We start from the raw sequence: 14,321 nt of genomic DNA on the forward strand, positions 1-14,321 counted from the left end.
GAGAAGAATGTTCTTGCATGCAGTAGTCAAACATCAGTCTATTATGGTTTATATCTGTCTTGCTTTAAACAAATGTGTCTAAGATTATGCATTCATTTATCAAAATATATCTGTGATTGCAATCAAGTCAGGAATCAATCTTTTTGCATTTAAATAACTTTCAACAGGTCCAGAGATATTTTGTTTGACTAGAAAGTAAATAGAACTCTGGTTGAGCATATGAGAGTAGGTGAAGGACAGTAATAACAGCTTGAATTTATATATTATTATACTTTATTTATGAAGCGCCAATATATTCCGCAGCGCTGTCCATGGGTACAATTAATTTAAATAAAACTATGATATAAAACTTGTAAGAGACAGGACAATAGTTACAAACACATACAAGAGGCATTGAGGGCCCTATTCCCGTCGGAACTTACAATCTAGAAGGGTAGGAGGTTAAGAAACAGGAGGTGAGGACTGCAAGATTGAGAAAGATGTTAATGCAGAGTTAGATGAGAGAAGTTAAATTAATTTATTATTGAGTTGGGTGGTAGGCTTTTCTGAACAAAAAACTCTTCAGGGAGCATTTAAAGGAAGAAAGATTAGGGCAAAGCCTGACAGCACAAGGGAGAGAGTTCCAGAGGGTAGGTGCTGCACGACAGAAGTCCAGCAGTCTAGCATGGGAAGAGGTGATAGTTGAAGATGCAAGGAGCAGGTCATTGTTGGATCTTAGTGGGCGGGCTGGAGTATACTTGTTGACTAGAGAGGATAGATAGTGGGGAGCAGCGCTAATGAGAGCTTTGTATGTAAGGGTGAGAATTTTTAATTTAATTCTGCTTTGAATGGGGAGCCAATAAAGGGACTTGCAGAGAGGTGCAGCTGATATAGAGTGACGGGAAAGGTAGATTAGCCTGCCAGAGTCATTTAGGATGGATTGAAGGGGGGGGGGAGGCGGGAAAGAGGAAGGCCAGTAAGTAGGTTATTGCAGTAGTCAAATCGGGAAATAACAAGGAAGTGGATTATTTGCTTTGTGGTGTTAGCGCTCAGAAAAGGGCGAATCTTGTAAATATTGTGTAGGTGGTTGCGGCAGGATGTAGAAAGCGATTGGATGTGGGGTACGAAGGATAAATTTGAGTCAAGTGTTACTCTGAGGCAGCGGATTTGGGGCGATGAGGAAATGGTGATGCTGTTGACAGGGATAGAGAAGTCAGAAGTCAGCGTAGAACTTGAGGGAGGATTAGAAGGATCTCAGTCTTGGACATGTTAATCTTTAGGTGGTGAGAGGCCATCCAGGAAGAGATACCAGATAAGCAGTCACTGACATGAGAAAGGGTAGAGGGAGAGAGAGCAGGGATGGAGAGGTAGATCTGGGCTGGGTATATATTTAATATTAGATTTAGTTATATAATATAGGATCCGTGATTTAAAGCAATCATTCATTTTGTGCTAATCTAAATTAACTATAAATACACCTGTATATATATATATATATATATATATATATATATATATATATGTGTGTGTTGAGCAAGTTTTTTTTTTTTAGATAAACCTCTTTTGTGTTTCCGATTGTTTGATGTCCATTAGAGCAGAGTATTTTTGTGTATTTTTTTAACAAAAGATCAACATGTTAAACAATAAAGAGAAACTTTCACTGCCTTCTTTGCTCATATTTATATATATATATATATATATATATATATACATACACATACACACACACTATATGGCCTATAGAATGTGGCTATAGAATTGCTAACAAGTGCATCGAATGCAGCATGCACTTAGCCATGACATCTCTGTAGACAAACATTGGAAGTACAATACTTAAAACCTGACTGACTTTAAGTGTGGCACTGTGATAGAATGATACCTTTGCCACAAGCCAATTCTAGAAATTTGTGCCCTGTTAAACCTGTGACACTGAACTGTAAGTGCTATTATTGTGAAGTGGAAGTGTTTAAGAGCAACAATAGCCCAGCCCAAAGTGGGAAAGCATGTCAACTCAAAGGGGTCAATTTATTAATGTGCAAGTGGACATGATACGATGTAGCGTATCATGTCCGCTGCACATCGATAAATGCCGACAGCAGTATACGCTGTCGGCATTTATCATTGCACCAGCAGTTCTTGTGAACTGCTAGTGCAATGCCACCCCCTGCAGATTTGCGGCCAATCTACCAGGGGGTGTCAATCAACCCGATCATATTAGATCGGTTTGATTTCTGCCCACCGCCTCAGAGCAGACGGACAGGTCATGAAGTACGGAGTTTTATAAATTGACCCCAAAGAGAGAATCTGCAGAGTGCTGAAGCATATAGTGTGTAAAGATCACTTAGTATCTGTTGCATTACTCACTTCAGAGTTCCAATCTGCCTCTGAATGCAACATCAGCACAAGAACTGTACATCAGGAGCTTCACTAACTGTGTTTTAATGGCCGAGCAGCTGTAAACAAGCCTCACATAAACCATGCCAAGGATCTGCTTGAGTAGTGAAGAGTGCACAACCTTTGGACTAGAGCAGTCAAAATATTTTCTCTGGAGCGATAAATCACACTTTACTATCTGGCAGTTTGATGGAAGAATCTGGGTTTGGTGGATGCTGGAGAATGCTATCTACTGGAATGCATAGTGCATAAGTTTATTGAATGAGAAATAATGGGCTGGGGCTTTTTTTCGAAATTTGAGCTAGCCTTCTTAGTTTCAGTGAAGGTCATCTTAATGCAGCAATATACATTTTAGATTATTCTGTGCTTCCTACTTTGTGGCAACAGTTTGGGGAATGCCTTTTCCTAATCCAGCACAAAGTGAGGTCTATAAAGACATGGATTAACAAGTTTTGTGTGGAGGAACTTGTGAGACCTGCACACAGCCCTGACCTTAGCCCTTTTAAACACCTATGGGATGAATTGTAATTCCAATTGTGAACTAGAAAATATTGTCCAACATCAGTGCTTTCCTAAAAGAGTTGCAGCTGTTAAAGCTGCAAAGGGAGGGCCAACTCCATATTAATACCCATGGTTTTGGAATGGGATTTCCAACCAGCTCATATTTTGGCCATATAGTGGATAGATAGATAGATAGATAGATAGATAGATAGATAGATAGATAGATAGATAGGTAGAAAGATAGATTGATAGATAAATAGATAAAGATATTTACATACAGGGGCATATTTATTAAAGGCCTGTCCGACATGATCTGATCAGTGGATCATGTCCGACAGACCTCGCTGAATGCGGAGAGCAATACGCTCTCCATATTCAGCATTGCACCAGAAGCTCTGATCGCTAGCATCAGAGAAGCATCACCTCCTACAGAGAAGTATAGTAAAATCTGCCCCAGATACTTTACAAAATGTAAAGGTATAGTAAACTCGAAAATTATTTTCAATTTATTGTGCGGCACTTATCATGACAAGTTATATTGCCATAGACATCTATTAAATGTTCTCATCGGTTTGATTTAAAATCACCTTTATCTTACAAAACATAGCCCATGCCCTCCAGATTTGAGCATTATTCATCCATGCGGTCGTACGCACATATCGGCATTTCTAAATATGGCTGCTTGCGCATGCGCATATTGAGCCGTATGCCTGTAATGTCACAGTAATCCCAAAGTAGTTCCATGCTGGGCTTTACTGTGTACGAGTAGGCTGAATGAGGGGCTGGGATAAGGGGCAGTATATTGCACTGTTTGCTACTCCCTCTTAGTGACATAGCTCTTGTACTCAGTGGCAATTCAGAAAGCAACATGTATGTTATGTATATCGCAGCCGCTAATACGCTGAACAGGAAATACAGAGCAGTCAATCGATTTGTATGTGTAACGCCTATAATGACATATTGTGTCAATCACCTATAAAGAATAACGCCCATCAACAAAACGTAGTTAGAGCATAATATTCTTGAGCGTGAAGAGGCTGAATAGGAAGTGAGCTGTGATTGGCTAGAAATCATAGAATGGCTAATTACAGATTTATGAAACGGAGAATCAGACTCTGCAGCAGTGCACTTTATTCTAAGAATAACAGTATGATTTTAATAAACTTCAGATTTTTTAATTGCATTTTAAACCACAATGAGATTTTGCTTTATTAAGATACAAATAGATATGTGATTTAGGTTGGTTGTTTTCTATACCTTCAAATGGCAATCTCGGCAATCTCGATCATAAGACAAATCCCTTTTTAAGATATTATTACAATGCTTTTAACATCGGGCCTTGGTCTGCTTTTCAAGTTGCGATCCTCATTAACACCTCTTTATCCATAGAGATTAATTGTTGTTGCCACTGCACTTGAAAAAACTTTCAAAGTTCTTGACATTTTCTAGATGGACTGACTTTTATTTCTTAAAGTAATGATGAACTGTCATTTATCTTGCTAAGCTGAGCTGTTCTGTTCATATTATTTGTATTATTTTATAACCAGAGACATTCTACCCAATAGGGTTATTTAAAACCCACCCTACCTTGTTACAACATGGCATTGGCATTAGTAGTTAATGAAAAATAAAAATTCCACAAAACTTTAAAAGTCACACATTTACTATGTACACTATTAAAATAATGGTTTAATCATTGTGGTTCAATATTCTTTTACCTCTGAATGTATGCGCTTGGTCATGAGAAACATAAACTCAGGCATATCCAAACTTTTGACTGGTAGGGTATATATAAAAGTAAAAAAAGAAAGAAATCTGCAGGCTTTAATTTGTAACTAATGTAACTGGCACCTGAAGTATATATCTTAACAGTTGTGTGTCTGCCTGAAAGTTTCCCAATTTGGCTACAAGTGACATTTGTTATAAATTATGCATGACGATTTTTATGGTTATCTTTGAAGTAATTTGTACTATTACTATTACTATCATCATTATTATTCTCATTTATTTGTAAAGCAAACATATTGTGCAGCACTATTAGATTTGGTATACAATTGCACAGTACAATAAACATAACATGGGTCGAGGGCCCTGCTCATACCTGTTTGCTATAAACCACCTTTATATGACATAACTGACAAGACAGGTGGCCTTTCTTGGCTTGGCGTTACTTCTGCAGATGTCAGTAGGCTTAATGAACAGCACTGTACCCAATAATGAGCAATATTACAAATAATGTGCAATTGAAAGTGCAGGGTGTGCTATCTTTTGCATGACCTTGCACAAAGTATAATGCACAATCTGGTAAAACAAATGGATGGTTACATTTCTTAACCAAAGCATCTTAAAGGGACATTATGCACTCATTTTTTCTTTGCATAAATGTTCTGTAGATGATCTATTTATATAGTCCATAAAGTTTTTTGTTTTTTTTATGTATAGTTTTGCTTATTTTAAATTACATTGCTCTGATTTTCAGACTCCTAACCAAGCCCCAAAGTTTTATGAGAATACCGTCAGATACCTACTCCAGCTTGCTCCTGTTTGTGTAAAGGGTCTTTTCATATGCAAAAGAAGGGGGAGGGGGGGTGTCTTATTTCCCACTTGCAGTGGGCTTTCCAGCTACCTTTTCCACAGAGCTAAACTGAGAGCTTCTAAGTAAGTTTTTAAACAGTTTTATACTGGATTTTTATAGCAGTATCTGTGCATCTTATTCTTTATAGTAGTGTCTATTACATGAAGTTATATGAAAATGAGTGTATACTGTCCCTTTAATTCCAAAAAAATCTTTTAATTATAATTGTATTTGTAATAAAAGTAGTGAGCTAAGTGTTGAGTTCAAGCAAAACCAAAATATTGTTGTAAAATATAGCACTTTTTGAGGCCTGAGGTAAACTATTATTGCTTGCAATTTGCATAACAAAACACATGAAAATTCCATGGACGTAAAGATTTGAAGTTATATTTGGACTTAATGCTTCTTAAATAGTTTTTTTGTTGCAAATTTAAAGTGACATAGGCAAGATTGGAAAGTGGTCAGAGATGTGTGTGTATGAGTATGCAAATATGAAGAGTCTTATACCCAACATTCATTAAAACAGTATAGCACAGAATACACCATCAATTTAGCATTCAAACAATATCCAACATGAGTTTTACTGTGCGCTACCATACAAGTGTATTATGTGAGCAATTTAGTGCACCTGTGCTATCTGAAATGCAGACTGCCTAGATTATGGTTTAAAAGATAAAACAAAAAACTTTGGATTTTTATTATAATCATAATAATAGGATCGCTCAAGTGATGTTAACCAACAATAGTGCTAATATGTTTGCTAATATAGCCCATTGTTTATAATTATTGTGTAATTCTTAGCATTTTCACTTAACAGATGTTCCTTGAGAAATATCCAAGTACTCCTCCTGCAAAATGTATATTTTCTAAACTTGTCGGAAAATCATGATAAAAAAACAAAAAAAAATACAATCACATTTAAACTTGTCTTTTGAGTAATATTAGCTCAATATTTTTCTCTTAAAAGGGTTTATAACAGCCACATTTGAGAAGCTACAGTTGACTGTTTCTATCAAAAAATATACTAAATAGTCAGCTTTTACATAATAATAAACATTTGCACAGATAAAAAATTCAGTTTGTCCAAAAGATTTGTTTTCGATTTTTTTCAAATGTTCAGTTTAGCCAAAAATTGCCCATGCAGGCATTTGATTCGGATGAATATTGGATTCAGATTCGTTACCACTATTTCGGGTGGAAACAGCTAGTATAGACAATTCATTAACACAAATCTTACATTATAGGATTTGAACAATTGAGATAACCTATTTTTCAATGTTAAAAGAACATACAACTCTGTATGACTAAAATCCAGCATTTCCCTAACATCAGTCATTAGTAATACTATAGCAGAATTGGACAGGGATGATGGACCAATAAATTGTAAGATCCCTGTATATCATTAACAAGCAGAGGAGCTTCTTAACCAAGCAATATACAGTAATTCCTTCCTCCGATTCCTGCATGTTGTTTTGGCACTAAAGGGGATGAACAAATGAACAAACTCATTTCATCAAGCAGTCAATTGTCTTTTTTGTCAGTTTCGTCCAATAAAGTATTCGGATTTTCGTATATCAAATGACTTTATGAATTAGCAAACATTTGGATGAATTTGTCCGAAGCCTGAATTCACATCTCTACACAACAGATGCCATTGTGTATAGACAACAAAAACATGCGTTGAAATCACAATACCATAGATTCAGAAAAGTATTTGTATTTTTTCTTCTTCAAAGGTACATTTATATATTTTTATCTTCAAAAGTTAATTTATATTAATTTAACTGCAAAATATGATTCATGTTTTAATACAGCCAATGACATCCATCAAACTGGTATGTTATTAAACAATTTTCCAATTTCAACAGTTGTTCATAAAAAAAAACAAAAAACAAAAAACATTTTAAAATATCAATTTCCATTTTCATTGTACAAAAGGCAATAAATTGTGAAGGAACTCTTATTCATGTATCAATTTAACCACTTGACACCGATAGGATGTTCCATGCTGTCCTAAAAGATCTGACTGGACTGGAGATATGCCTAGCAACATAGGCAGACCCCAGGATCCAATCAATGGCGTTGGAGTCATGTGAAGGGGTTAAAAAAAAGTTATGCTATTATTTGCTTTTGGCTTTTCTTGTATTTGTGCTATTAAACCATATTTTAAAAAACACACACACACACATATATATATATATATATATATATATATATATATATATATATATATATACGCACACACATATGGGAGATCTTTTGTTTTTATCTTTAAACTGCATTTTGTCAGTTTATATCTTGCTATATTTATTAGGCAACAAAAAATATTTTCAATTATTTTTTTCATTATAAGTTTTAAAGTGGATGTCTATGGATCCTTTTGTGCTCATCCGAGCAAAAAATTAGAATTTTTATTGCTGTAACTGTAAACATAAGCTTTTTTAAAAAAGTCATGATCAACAGTAATTGAAATCTTCTTCAGTCTTGCAGAATTAGTTTTTTTTATTCTGTGCATTTTGTTTTTATATCAACATTTTTTAAATCGCGTTCCGGTGTCGTGTTTTTATTGTAGGGGGTGCAAAAACACAGCAAATTTTTAATTTGCATCCACAGTGGGCTGGTTGAGTTGGATAAAAATTGCACCTAGTCATGCCTGTAAACCATTGTGCTTCACTCACAGAACACCAAGGACTCCTCACAAACTACAGTGGATTTACAAAAATGGATGATCCAGATCTAAAAGCATAATATTTTTCCCATGTGGCAACATGTTCCTGCCCACCAATATTGATGTGGGAATTGCCCTTAGCAGCCAGTGAGGAATTGATACTCAAGTTATAATGGGGTAAAGTAAATGCCCCTTTAAGTTTATCAACTTGAAAACTGAACAAAGGGTTACTAGAGCTTTTTTATTTACATATTGGGGCTGTAAACACATTGGATGACAACTTAGTTTTTTGTGAAATGTGAACCTTGTTAGACCATGCAAGAAGGCACTAGTACAAAGTGACACCTTTACCTTACAGTATACTTTTTTAGAAATTGTAGAAATAGCCCATTTGACTACAGTCAATGATGATCACTATTTTTTTGGTGCAAGTATATTTTAAAACCAGACTTATGACATTAAGTTAAAAAAAAATCCCAGACAATTCTATTATATATAATAATAATGAATTGTTACATTTACTTTGGCATACGCACCAGAAGACCCACATTGACAAATCTCAATTTCATAACAAAGTATTAACTTGACCAAGGACTTTGAACTGAGTCTGAATAATTGGATTGCCTTGAGTTTTTGCATACTCAGCCATGAGTTCTTGGATATTATCTAAATAGTAATGAATAACACCAATTTATGTTTAAAGGGATACTAAACCCAATTTTATTCTTTAATGATTCAGATAGAGCATGCAATTTTAAGCAACTTTCTAATTTACTCCTATTATCAATTTTTCTTCGTTCTCTTTCTTGTTATCTTTATTTGAAAAATAAGGCATCTAAGCTATTTTTTGGTTCAGACCCTGGACAGCATTTGTTTATTGGTGGGTGAATTTATCCACCAATCAGCAAGAACAACCCAGGTTGTGCAACCATTCTTACTTTTCAAATAAAGATACCAAGAGAATGAAGAAAATTTGATAATAGGAGTAAATTAGAAAGTTGCTTAAAATTGAATGCTCTATCTGAATCACGAAAGAAAAAAAATTGGGTTCAGGGTCCCTTTAACCCCTTAATGACCACAGCACTTTTCCATTTTCTGTCCGTTTGGGACCAAGGCTATTTTTACATTTTTGCGGTGTTTGTGTTTAGCTGTAATTTCCCTCTTACTCATTTACTGTACCCACACATATTATATACCGTTTTTCTCGCCATTAAATTAACTTTCTAAAAATACCATTATTTTCATCATATCTTATAATTTACTATAAAAAAAAATATAAAATATGAGGAAAAAATGGAAAAAAACACACTTTTTTTAACTTTGACCCCCAAAATCTGTTACACATCTACAACCACCAAAAAAAAAACATGCTAAATAGTTTCTAAATTTTGTCCTGAGTTTAGAAATACCTAATATTTACATGTTCTTTGCTTTTTTTGAAAGCTATAGGGCCATAAATACAAGTAGCATTTTGCTATTTCCAAACTACTTTTTTTCAAAATTAGCGCTAGTTACATTGGAACACTAATATCTTTCAGGAATCCCTGAATATCAATTGACATGTATATATTTTTTTTTAGAAGACATCCCAAAGTATTAATCTAGGCCAATTTTGGTATATTTCATGCCACCATTTCACCGCCAAATGCGATCAAATACAAAATATCGTTCACTTTTTCACAAATTTTTTCACAAACTTTCGGTTTCTCACTGAAATTATTTACAAACAGCTTGTGCAATTATGGCACAAATGGTTGTAAATGCTTCTCTGGGATCCCCTTTGTTCAGAAATAGCAGACATATATGGCTTTGGCATTGCTTTTTGGTAATTAGAAGGCCGCTAAATGCCGCTGCGCACCACACGTGTATTATGCCCAGCAGTGCAGGGGTTAATTAGGGAGCTTGTAGGGAGCTTGTATGGTTAATTTTAGCTTTAGTGTAGTGTAGTAGACAACCCAAAGTAATGATCTAGGCCCATTTTGGTATATTTCATGCCACCATTTCACCGCCAAATGCGATCAAATAAAAAAAAAACGTTAAATTTTTCACAATTTTAGGTTTCTCACTGAAATCATTTACAAACAGCTTGTGCAATTATGGCACAAATGGTTGTAAATGCTTCTCTGGGATCCCCTTTGTTCAGAAATAGCAGATATATATGACTTTGGTGTTGCTTTCTGGTAATTAGAAGGCCGCAAAATGCTGCTGCGCATCACACGTGTATTATGGCTAGCAGTGAAGGGGTTAATTAGGAAGTTTGTAGGGAGCTTGCAGGGTTAATTTTAGCTTTAGTGTAGAGATCAGCCTCCCACCTGACACATCAGACCCCCTGATCCCTCCCAAACAGCTCCCTTCCCTCCCCCACCCCACAATTGTCCCCGCCATCTTAAGTACTGGCAGAAAGTCTGCCAGTACTAAAATAAAAGCTTTTTGGGGGGTATAGGTTTTTTTTTTAAAAAAAAATAATAATTATTCTGCTGTATAGGACCCCCCTTAGCCTCCAACCTCCCTGATCCCCCCCAAAACAGCTTTGTAACCTTCCCTATCTGCCTTATTGGGGCCATCTTGGGTACTGGCAGCTGTCTGCCAGTACCCAGCTTATACAAAAAAGTGCTTTTTTTTCTTAAGTTTTTTTTTTCTGTAGTGTAGCTTCCCCAAACCCCCCCCCCCCACCACCACAAACCCCAACCACCTCATTGATTGTTTTTTTTTTCAGTTATTTTAAACTGATTGCACCTTTTTCTGTAGTGTAGCGGTTCCCACCCGCTCCCTCCCCGTGCACGCGCCCGCCCCCCGCCCTCCCGTGCACGCGCGCGCGTCCGTGCGCGCCCCCGGGCATCCCCGCCCACGATCCCGCCCCCCTCCACATCTCCAGGGCCATCGATGGCCGCCACCCGCCTCCCGGTAATGCTCCCACCCACCAACGAAGGAAGCCACCGATCTCCGGTGCAGAGAGGGCCACAGAGTGGCTCTCTCTGCACCGGATGGCTTCAAAAGGTTATTGCAGGATGCCTCCATATCGAGGCATCACTGCAATAACCGGAAAGCAGCTGGAAGCAAACAGGATCGCTTCCAGCTGCTTTCCACACCGAGGACGTGCAGGGTACGTCCTCAGGCATTAACTGCCTTTTTTTTGAGGACGTACCCTGCACGTCCTCGGTCGTTAAGGGGTTAATGTAGTTTAAATAAAACATTGAACTGAAATATACTCTTTTAAAAAAAGCAAACCATTGAATCTAAAGTATTATATTAAAAAGGATTGTTTCTATTATATTCAGGCAGAAATCTCTTCCAGAAAAGCAGAAAAAAAAAATTACTATAGTTTGTGCATATTGCTTTGATTGTTATAGTTGCAAATTGATACAGTTTTTTCAGTTTGTTTTAAAAAAAGTGTTTCTTTAAACAACATATTACCACTGACTACATTCTAGCATTAATTCTGATATATCCTACTGTATGATATATGTGCTATTTTTTCAGAAATTATGACTAATTACTATTAATTACTAAAAAAGAGGCTAGGTGCTCACAATTCACGAAGACTGGAAGTATGTTGCAAAAGGATATATAGACAGACAGAACTATAGATATATAGATGATAGATAATTCACAAGTCTTCAGGAATAGCTACCCCTTATCATCATTGCCACTTGGCACAAAATGATATTACCCTCCTTAATGTTCATATCCAAAAGTGGATAATAAACATTGATTATTAATATTATTCAATGTTTTCATTATACTAGAAGGAATTTTTTTTTTAATTCTCTCAATTCAATCCAAGGGGCCGAATTATCAAGCTCCCTGAGGGCTCGCCGGAAACAGAAGTTATGGAGCAGCGGTCTAAAGACCGCTGCACCATATCTTGTCCACCTGCTCTGAGGCGGCGGACAGAAATAAACCTGATTGAATACGATCAGGTTGATTAACACCCCCTGCTAGCTGCCGAGTGGTGAACTGCTTGTGCAATGATAAATATACTGTCGGCATTTATCGATATGCAGCGGACATGATACGCTACATTGTATCATGTCCGCTCGCACTTTATTAAATATACCCCCAAGAGTCTTAAACTCCTTTTTAAGAATGACAAGAAAAAACGTTTAAAGGGACAGTCAAGTCCAAAAAAAACTTTCATTTTTCAAATAGGGCATGTAATTTTAAACAACTTTCCAATTTACTTTTATCAACAATTTTGCTTTGTTCTCTTGGTATTCTAGTTGAAAGCAAACCTAGGAAGGCACATATGATAATTTCTAAGCCCTTGAAGGCCGCCTCTATCTTATTTACTTTTATAGCATTGTGATCACGCTCGTGGCTAGTGGCAGACACTGCACTAATTGGCTAAAATGAAAGTCAATAGATAATAACTAAAAGTCATGTGATTAGGGGCGGTCAGAAGATGCTTAGATACCAGTTAGTCACAGAAGTAAAAAGTTTATTAATATAACAGTGTTGGTTTTGCAAAACTGGGGAATGGGTAATAAAGGGATTAGCTATCTTTTTAAACAACAAAAATTCTGGTGTTGACTGTCCAAATAAGCTTATTTCCTAGAATTACTTTCATTTTCTTTATCTTTTAATGTTATACAAATTATCAGAAATTGTATTAACCCCTTAACGATCATGACCTACCTGGCCGTTAAGGTTTTTTTAGGTCATAGTAGCGTGGGTAAGTATTCCATAAAAGGCATGATTGTTCTAACTAATTTAATCTATGTAAGTCATCTTTTTTATTCTAGGAAGCTTAAGTTTCATAAGTATTCCATAAAAACTTATTTCCATGTTTATTCTAACTAATATTATGTATTAGACATGTGCGATTCGTTTCGGATCGATTCGGAAATTCAGAAAATTCGTCAAATTCGGAGATTCGGATCGATTCAAAATTCCGAATTAAAATACTGCAGAATTTACCGAATAAATCCGAATTAGTTCGGATTTATTCGGTAAATTTGGATGGCCATGGATTACACTAGTATTGTACAGTATATTAGGTTAGATCACTCTGCTATGGGTTACACCTAATATACAGTACATAATACTAGTCTAATACACAGCATATCCCACCTAACACATACCGAAATTCTGAACCGAACCGAATTCAGCCGAATTTTTTCGAATCCAAATGAATCCAAAACGAATCCGAAACAAATTCATTCAAATTTTACTGAATTCGAATCGATCCAAAACGAAATTCGAAAAAATCTGAATCGATCCAAACCGAAACAAATTTTTCGATCATGCACATATCTATAATATATGTAAGTCCTCCTTTGTTATTCTAGTAAGCTTCAGTTTCGTAAATATTCCATAAAAACTTATTTCCTAGAATTACTTTTGCTTTTTTTATCATTAATTGTTATACAAATAATCAGAAATTGTTTTAACCCCTTAACGACCGTGACATGCCCTGTATGTAGCTGGTCGTTAAAGGTTTTTCAGGTCATAGCAGCGTGGGAATCAGCCGCGAGCTGCACAGTCACACTATTAGGATTTCCCTTCTGAATGCAGATTTCCTGGAATATCGCAGTCTTGCAATAAAAAAACCAATTCCCATTCAAAGTCCAGTGACGTACAGAGATTAACGTATTTTTTATTTTATTTTTATTTTTTACTTTATTTGAAATATTAAACTTTATGTGGAAGGCTTTTATTTGAATTGCCTTATATTAGCAGTTAAGCTTCTTCCAATTGTGCTATCTATATACCTATATCTATAAAATACCTATATAATTACTCATATTGACCTTGTACTTCTTTAGTTTAAAACCTTAACTTGCCATATTTATTTTATTATTACTGCTTTAGAAGAAGTAGTATCTATACTATTTTGTTGAGATATTCTAAAACATGCACTTTGAATATGCGCCTTATACAGAAGACATAATTCCATAATCACTGGCATTAAACACTTCTCCCACCTATTGTTTTTTTTATCTTGCTTGCTAATCCACTCCTTTATAAGCACATTGTGGACAATTTGGTTGTTTCATATAAAATAGGGCATTTATAAATATATATACTAGTCATTCTTCAAGAGGACTGTCCCTCTCACCAATAAAACAGAGATAGCTGTCCTTATCAGCCATAGAGGATTAGTAGCAAAGTACAAAACCAATATTGCTGTATTACTTCCAGTTTAATTTGAAACAGGTTTCACTTAATTTTTCAGGCAAATAAATATTTTCAACATGCACTGTA

General features: G+C 35.8%; 1 protein-coding gene across 1 annotated transcript in view; it reads left to right on the forward strand.

Moving 5' to 3' along the window:
• AFF2 (ALF transcription elongation factor 2) overlaps nucleotides 1–14,321 on the forward strand; it is an 863,717-nt gene that overhangs the window by 766,528 nt on the left and 82,868 nt on the right. The window lies entirely within an intron of this gene.

This window comes from Bombina bombina, chromosome 1 (assembly GCF_027579735.1).
Source record: "Bombina bombina isolate aBomBom1 chromosome 1, aBomBom1.pri, whole genome shotgun sequence".
Classification (NCBI taxonomy): Eukaryota; Metazoa; Chordata; class Amphibia; order Anura; family Bombinatoridae; genus Bombina; species Bombina bombina.